At 46.9% G+C, this 7,971-nt stretch overlaps 1 pseudogene; it reads right to left on the bottom strand.

The window, feature by feature from the left end:
- Positions 1-250: 250 nt before the first annotated feature.
- On the bottom strand, positions 251-583 carry LOC101336587 (large ribosomal subunit protein eL33 pseudogene; annotated as a pseudogene).
- Positions 584-7,971: the final 7,388 nt, after the last annotated feature.

The following is a 7,971-nucleotide window of genomic DNA, read 5'->3' as shown; positions in this document are numbered from 1 at the left end:
TCTGAAAGGCAGGACAGCAGTGAAAGGAGTGTGGCTAAGAGATTCTGTAAGCCTCGATGGGGATAGAGAAGCAAAAGAGGATGAATTCAAAATGAGTTTCAGACATTGTGAAGGTCAAGTCTGCAGGCTATGGAGGAGTGGGAGGAATCGAGCATGAAACCAAGGTTTCTAGCCTTGATGATTAGGAAAGTTAGATACTTTTTTTTTTAACAAGAAAACAAATCCACACTTTATTTACTTTCCAATAAGTTTAACTCCTCAAAGGGTACGGCGTCACACGGATTCTGTGTCCGATGGCCTTAGCACGAAGGTTCCTTCAGAATTTGGCACGAACCATGCCACTGATTCCATGAGTGCGAGTTACCTTTCCCCAGATTACTCTGGTTTTGTTAGGTTTTCCACCAGGAGTTACTGTGTTGTTCTTTGCTTTGTACACCTAAGCACATCTCTTGCCTAGATAGAATTCAGTTTCATCTCGAGCATAAACACCTTCAATTTTAAGAAGAGCTGTAGGCTCCCTCTGGTTCTGGAGACACCGCTTATAGTCAGCAAAAGTGGCCTTGGGCCACAACCTTCGAGACATATTTGTCGTTTTAGAAGTCCTTTTCCCAGCAGGCCTCCATTAACCGAGTTGGGAAACAGAGGCAGGGTTTTGTTGTTTTGTTTTTTGGGTTTGTTTGTTTTTTCAGGGGAGTAGGGGTAGGAGGAGGTTGGTAACAAGTTGAGGTTTTGATCACGTTGAGTTTGAGACTCCATTGAAACATCCATGTGGTGGGCTGTGCAACATGGCATAACAGAAAGAACACCCAAACTTGAGTTTTTAATCATAGCTCTGCCACTAAAACTTGGGCAAGCCTACCTTTCTGTGTCTCCCCTAAAAAATACATTCATATTCTGCCCTGACTTTCTCACAGAACTGTTGCAAGGGTCAGATGAGAAAATGGATATGAAAGCAATATTGATGCTAGATATTACCATATAAACTAGGCAGTTGGAAATGTGGGTCTGAGGCTTAAAAGAGAGATGAGTTGTCTGTTTTTTTCCAGCTTTATTGAGATGTAATTGGCATATAGCATTGTATAAGTTTGAGGTGTACAGTGTGTTGATTTGATGCACTTATATATTGCAAAATGATTACCACCATAGTGTTAGCCAACACCTCCATCCTGTCATATAATTACTGTTTCTTTTTTGCGATAAGAACTTTTAAGATCTCTCATAGCAACTTTCAAGTATATGATACAGTGTTGTTAACTATAGTCACCATGCTGTACCTTAGATCCCCAGAACTTATTCATATTAGAACTGGAAGTTTATACCCTTTGACCAACATCTCTCCATTTCCCCCACCCCCTGGCCCCTGCAAACCACCATTTTACTCTCTGTTTCTATGAGTTCAGCTTTTTTTGGATTCCACATATAAGTGATATCACACAGTATTTGTCTTCCTCTATCTCGACTTGTTTCGCTCAGCATAATGCATGAGGTGTCAATTTAGAAGTCATCTACAAAGGGCTCCTAGCTGAAGCTCTGGGAGTGGACAGGATCATTCAGAGGAAAATAAGGAGAGAAAAGGACAAAAAAAATGGTACCTTGGAGAATATCTCCAGTTAACCAGCGAAAGGAACTGAGAGGGAGAGACCAGAGAAGTAGGAAGAGCCGCAGATCTGCCAGGTGCCAAGGGTAAAAGCACCTGATGAAAAGCTATCCTCATACCCCAGGCCAGAATGGAGTCTGTTAATTTGCTTTCACCTTCTTCCATCCTCAGCAGGGCCCAAAGCCATCTGGCTCTCCTACCTCCTTCCCCTACTGGAACGGAGAAGGGTTTGATGTCATTTGTGCAGCTAGATTTCCGCTCTGTGCCCACCCTTGTGCTAATCACTAGGGATACGAAGATGAGTAAGAACTTGGAGTCTGTTCTTGAGGACTCCCCAGTCTGATAGGACCAAGGCTGGGACTAAGGTGAGGCAATTAAGGTACTTAGGGTGCAAAGTTTAAGGAGGCACTCACTGCTGGGGTCAGGCGAGTATAGGGTTGGCATTTGAGCAACCCCGAGAGCGAATGCCTCTTTAGATTTTGCACCCCAGGTGCCTTGATTGCCTCACCCTAGTGTGACCCTGGGGAAGACTCACATGTCAATAAAATGGTCAAGGTAGAAGGTAATTGTTATTCATTCTGTCCCAGGGAATCAAGAAAGACCACAGAGGTGCTGTGGGAGCTGGGTTCTCATGAAGAGTGGATAGTTTATCAGGCAGCATAGAGGTACAGTGTGCACAAAGGCATGGAGATAAAAAAGATCTTGGAGTGTCTTCAGGGAAGGATGGTTGGGCTGCAGAGGACGTGGAGAGGGCACAGTAAAAGGGGTGAGGAATGGTGGGAGCTGTTGCTGGGGAAGAAGAGATCGGGTTGTGAAAGGCATCCAATGCCACGCCCTGCTAGGGTGACCAACCATCTCAGTTTGCCCAGGACCTTCCCAGTTTTAGCCATGAAAGCCCAGCAACCCGGGAACTCCCCCGGTCCTGGCAAACTGAAACAGTCATACCTTATCCTCAAAACAGTGGAAAGCCATTAAAGGATTTTCACAAAGAACTGGCAGGGTAGGCTTCATGTTTTAAGGTAACTCTAGCATGTCTGGGTGGGTGGAGGAGAACTGGGTGCTGAAGAAACCTGGGAGGCCAGTTATAGGGAGCCAGTGGCACAGAAATGGGTACGTGCTTTGCCTATGGCCTCTGGCAGACGTGAGTTCCAGATCCCCGGCTCAGCCCTTTCTTTCCTAGCTGTTTGGTCTGACCAAGTTACTACGTGGCCTGTTTCCTCATCTGTAAATTGGGGCAATAATGGTGCTTACCTCCATGAATAGTGAGGATTAAGGGAGATACGGTTTAGCACAGTGCCCAGCACACAGCAAGCACTTAATAAACATTAGTTTTTTTTAATTAATTAATTTATTGATTGATTGATTTTGGTTGCGTTGGGTCTTCGTTGCTGCCCGCGGGCTTTCTCTAGTTGCGGCGAGCGGGTGCTACTCTTCATTGTGGAGCGTGGGCTTCTCATTGTGGTGGCTTCTCTTGTTGCGGAGCACAGGCTCTAGGCGCGTGGGCTTCAGTAGTTGTGGCACACGGGCTCAGTAGTTGTGGCTCATGGGCTGTAGAGCGCAGGCTCAGTAGTTGTGGTGCACGGGCTTAGTTGCTCCGTGGCATGTGGGATCTTCCCGGACCAGGGCTCAAACCCGTGTCCCCTGCATTGGCAGGTGGATTCTTAACCACTGGGCCACTAGGGGAGCCCCCTAAACATTAGTTTTTATTGTCCACATTATCAGTCAGGAGATAATTTCAAGGCCTGAAGGAAGGCAGCAGCACGATGGGACTGCTGAGGAGGAAAGGGACTTAAGAAAGATGTGGGAGGCTGACTTACCAGACTTTCTTCGTTGGTGAATTGATTATATTTTAGCATGAATGATTTTTTGTTGGCATTAATCCCCCAAAGTATCTGCTTTTCAAGACTTTTATCTCTAATTGTGGAATGAAAGTCTTTGTCACCTTGAAGGGAAGGCGGAGGGGAAAGAGAAAGGAGCAAGGGAACTGCTGGAAAACCAAGCATGTGTTTGAGATCCCTAAGGTTAAGGGAAAGAAATAGTGGAATTTTCAAAAGCTTATCTTGATTTAGGGGGTTGAAAGGTAGGGGTTCTGAATAACTCTCTTGCCCCATCTTGCCTGTACTCCCCACATTGCCTTGCTTCCCAGGGATGGACAGTTTCTGCATCCTGCTCCAGGCAGAGATCTCAGAAGACACCCTCTCCCTCCAGACTGCCCTTCCCTGTCTGAGCACAGGACAGCCCCTTCCTCAGCTTTCACCGTTTCTCTCTCTTAACCTTAGGGCCCCCACAAAGCACATCTTGGTTTCCAGCAGTTTAATATTTTCATATCGTACTGAGCTTCCCCCACTTCACCCCTCCATCATGAAACCCTTCCTGAGGCAGCGTAGAGTGGTTACTTTGGTGTAGAGGAGATAGCACAGATTTTGGATTAGAATAGGCCTAAGTGTTCATTCTAGCGCTGCAGTTTTCAGCTGGACATATTACTTAACCTCTCTGACCCTCCATTTCCTCACCTACAAGCATGGGTATAGTAATAGCTATGTTGCCATTACTGAGATGATGTATGTAAGTGCTTAATTTGGCACCAAATCTGGTCCATACTGGATGCTCCATAAGGAGCCTCCTTTCCTTTCATCCGCCTAAGTTGTTTGTAAGTCTGGGAATAAAGTTTCAGACTTTATTATGATTGAGACACATGCTTTTCATTAAAACTACATTAAGAATTAAGACCGCCACCCCGACAGCCATCCTTCCACTTATATCTGAACGTGGCCATATGTACCACTACGTGTGTGCAAACATGCTGACTTGCGTACTTCAGCACACACACGGCAATTGACAACTAGACAGTCAAGAAAGCACCGTTAGGTGAGACAAAGAGTTTAGTTCAGTGTTTCAAAGATCTGGTGAATTGTTGGAGGGTGGCAAAGATGGTGAGAGGAAATAGAAATACACACCTGTATAGAGCTTACTATCAACTAGGCACTATTCTAAGTGCTTTTTATGTAATGAATGCATTTGATCCTCACTACAGCCCTGTGACATATGTACTATTATTATCTCTATTTTACAGAAGAGGAAACTAGGCATAGAGTGGCCAAGCGACTTGGTGAAGGTCACTATGCCGTACCAACTTTTCACAGGGGCTTTAGTTGACATGGAAGACATCCGGTCACCGTCCTGAGTAAATTACCCTTTCTCTCTGAAGTCCATTGAAGTCCACTGTCAAATCGCTCTGCCATTTCTTCCACAGTTCACCGTCAACCTTAATGCATTGATATTGGATCTCCTCAAGATCTCCACAGTCTGCCTACCATGATGAGTACAGAATTGCCTACAAGTCTAGTAGGGGCCTAACTTTTAAAAAAAGAAGGGTCCTGCCTGCGACAGCTGAGAGTTCAAATTCCTGTGTAAGTTTCTCCACACAGCTTATGAGACCCTTCATGACCTGGCCCCAACCTACTTTGCCAGTCTCACCTCCTATGATGCCCCCCACTCCCCATCCCCGGCATTCTTTGCTCTAGAACACACTCTACTCCTTCAAGACTCTGAGCCTTTGCACATGCCTCTATCCTCTTCCCTGCTGCCCTTAATTCAACAGGCTAAGCACCTACTGTGTGCTAAGGTTGTGAAAGTAATTACCACACAGCTTGACAAGCACTCTAATCAACCGCACTACTACAACGTCCTGTGGGGATTCAGAATGGGGAGAGGACTCCTTCTCCCTGAGGGACTTGGGGGGAGGGGGCAAGGAGAAGAGAGTTGAGGGCTTCACATAGGAAATGACCTTTGAGCTGAGCCTTGAATGATTAGGAGTCTGCCGGTCAAGGAAGGGGAAGGAAACCGCTAAATTATCTCTGGCTCCTCCATCTCCCCACACTCAGACATCAAGTCCTGGTGTCGATTCTACATCTGAAGTGTCTCTTACGTTGGTCTCCTCTTATTCCTCCTGCCACTGTATGAGTCCCACAGGCCCCACTTGGGCTATTGCCCCAGTTCCATAGCTGGTCATTCTGCCTCTCATTTTTCCAACCCCCAATCCACTGTCTGTAGCTGCCAGAGTGAGCTCCCCAACCGCAAATCTGAAGGTGGCACTCCCCTACTCAAAACACTTAATGGTTTCCACCAGCCATAGGACAGTCTTAACCCCTTATAGTGACGTACAAGGCCCATCATACGATGGTCATAGTTTATCTGTCCTACCTCCCCTCTAGCCATTCCCCTCCTCAAATCCCGCGCAGCAGATTATTTGTCTAAGTCTGAAGACAATACCATACACTTTCAGACATCTGTGTGGTTTCTGCCTGCTTTATTCCCCCTCCCTAGAGTGCCCCAATCCTTTCCCCACCTGACAGGTTCAGACTGGCCTAGTCCAGGGATCAAAGAGAGCCCAGCTTGGTGGGCTTTTATAGCACCTTCTCTCCCACAGGTCAGGTCTGGCATTTAAGTACTGTGGAATCAGTAAATGGAGCAAGCAGTCCCTTCTAGCCACCACTGTGTGCACCCAGGCTGTCTGATTGGGCATCTGAATCAGTTCATGGTTGCCATGCCAATTCTCTATGGAGACTGCAGCCTGCTTTGAAATCCCAACTCAGTTGGCTGGGGCCTTGACTACTCTCCTAGTTCGGCCAGTCCCTTCATCCAGGAGCTGACTCTGTTCCTTTGTCCTCAGCTCCTCGTATCTCTGCACACAGATGCCTTTAAAAGACCATAAATGTCCCTAGAAGCACCAGTGCCATGAGAGAGAGTGCAAGAAGCTCCTATTACCAGCCCTTTTCTACCTCCAGATCAGACCCTTTGAATAGTGACCCTTAAATGGATCATGCTCAAGAGAAGTTTGCGACATCTTCTGGACTCTGCTGTTTGGACTGCTGTCCATTCCCTCGGGGAGCCAACCCTACTGTTGCCAAGTTCCTTCCACTATCTCCAGCCTAGCTGAACCGGCCTCACTCCTTTCTGGCTCTTTGTGAGTTCTAGCATGCCCTAAGGCTGTGGCCTCAGTGCTCGTGATACTATCATTCCTTACTTTACAGTGTGTAACCGGCTTTTGAACACATCTTGTTTGATTCTCACAAAAGCTCTGTGAAAGAGGTAGAGAGGTTATCATCAATCCTATATTGCAGATGAGGAAGCTGAGACTCAGAAAGGGTAAGTATGATGTGTCCAAGGGGCTAGAGCGCCAGGTTTCCGAATTCCATCGCCGTCTTCACTACCCTGGTCACTCTTCCAAGTGTCTACTGTGTGGCAAGTACTAAGCCCCGCTTGCCTCCTGTTTCTCCCTTACACGATTGTGACAGAACAAATACAAAAGTCAGTCCTGGGGTTAGCCCGCCACACCCTCCTTGCTATCTTGTGTACACCAGCTCCCCTCAAGCTTCCTTTGGCCTGCTCCCACCTGCTTCACAGCAAACAAGAGTGAGAGTCCTCCTTTTGGCTGGAACACCCAGCCCGGTAGCTTTATTGTTCCACCACTGCCCCCTGGAGAGGAAAGCCTGGATCTGGAGATGGAACCTCTTTCCAAGGGGGATTCGTAGACTCTTCTGAAGAGAAACTAGATGTCTGAGGTGAGGGATTTAACATTTCGCAATGTGAGAAGGGCATGAAGTTCCTTTGTTGAACCAGGATGGATTTTTAAAAAGAAAAGCTTTCTCTCCATGGCCTTTTGGACAGAGAGGAAATGCTGTTGTTTGTGTTGTGTTGTGTTGTGTTGTGTTGTGGGTGGGTGGATTTCAATAAGAAAAGAAATCTCCCTACCATGAGGGGGTGGGGACCTCTCCTCTGACAGAGTATGCTGTCTGTTTCTAAGGAGGAAGGAAATTTCTTGCAGGAAAGGAATGTCTCTCTTTTATGAGAGGGGGAAGCTCTCTCTCAGGATTGCTGAGTGTGTGGGAAAGGAATACTTACTCTCCTTTCTTTGCTAAAGGAGAAACCTCCTTGAATGAGGAGCCCTTCCAGGCTTTCTGTCTGAAGGGAAAAGACTGTTTCTGGAGAACAATTCTGATAAGATTATGCCTGATTTTTCTCTTCCTTTCTGATATACTTCCCACAGGGAGTCAGCATTCTCTGAAAGGGAGTGTCACATTTTTTCTATTAAGAGGTAGGGAAGCTGAGGGGAGAAACTTACTGTGGGGAAAACTCTTACTCCGAGGGGCCATAGGTGAGGGCAGTGACTCTGTGATGGGGAACCCTCATGAAACTGGGGGAGTCCTGTGGGAATCCGAGGAACCCAGAGTGTTAACGGGAGCTTAGAGAGGTGCTAGGGCAGCCCTTGTCTGCTCACAGGGAAGCTGAAGCTTGGGGAAGGGAATGCCTTGCTACTAAGTGACAGAACCAGGAGTTGAACCCAGCTTTATCAAGGGCCAGCCTGGACCTCT

This window comes from Tursiops truncatus, chromosome X (assembly GCF_011762595.2).
Source record: "Tursiops truncatus isolate mTurTru1 chromosome X, mTurTru1.mat.Y, whole genome shotgun sequence".
NCBI classification, from domain to species: Eukaryota; Metazoa; Chordata; class Mammalia; order Artiodactyla; family Delphinidae; genus Tursiops; species Tursiops truncatus.
The sequence above is the reverse complement of the archived record's forward strand: the minus strand, read 5'-3'. Positions and strand labels throughout refer to the sequence as shown.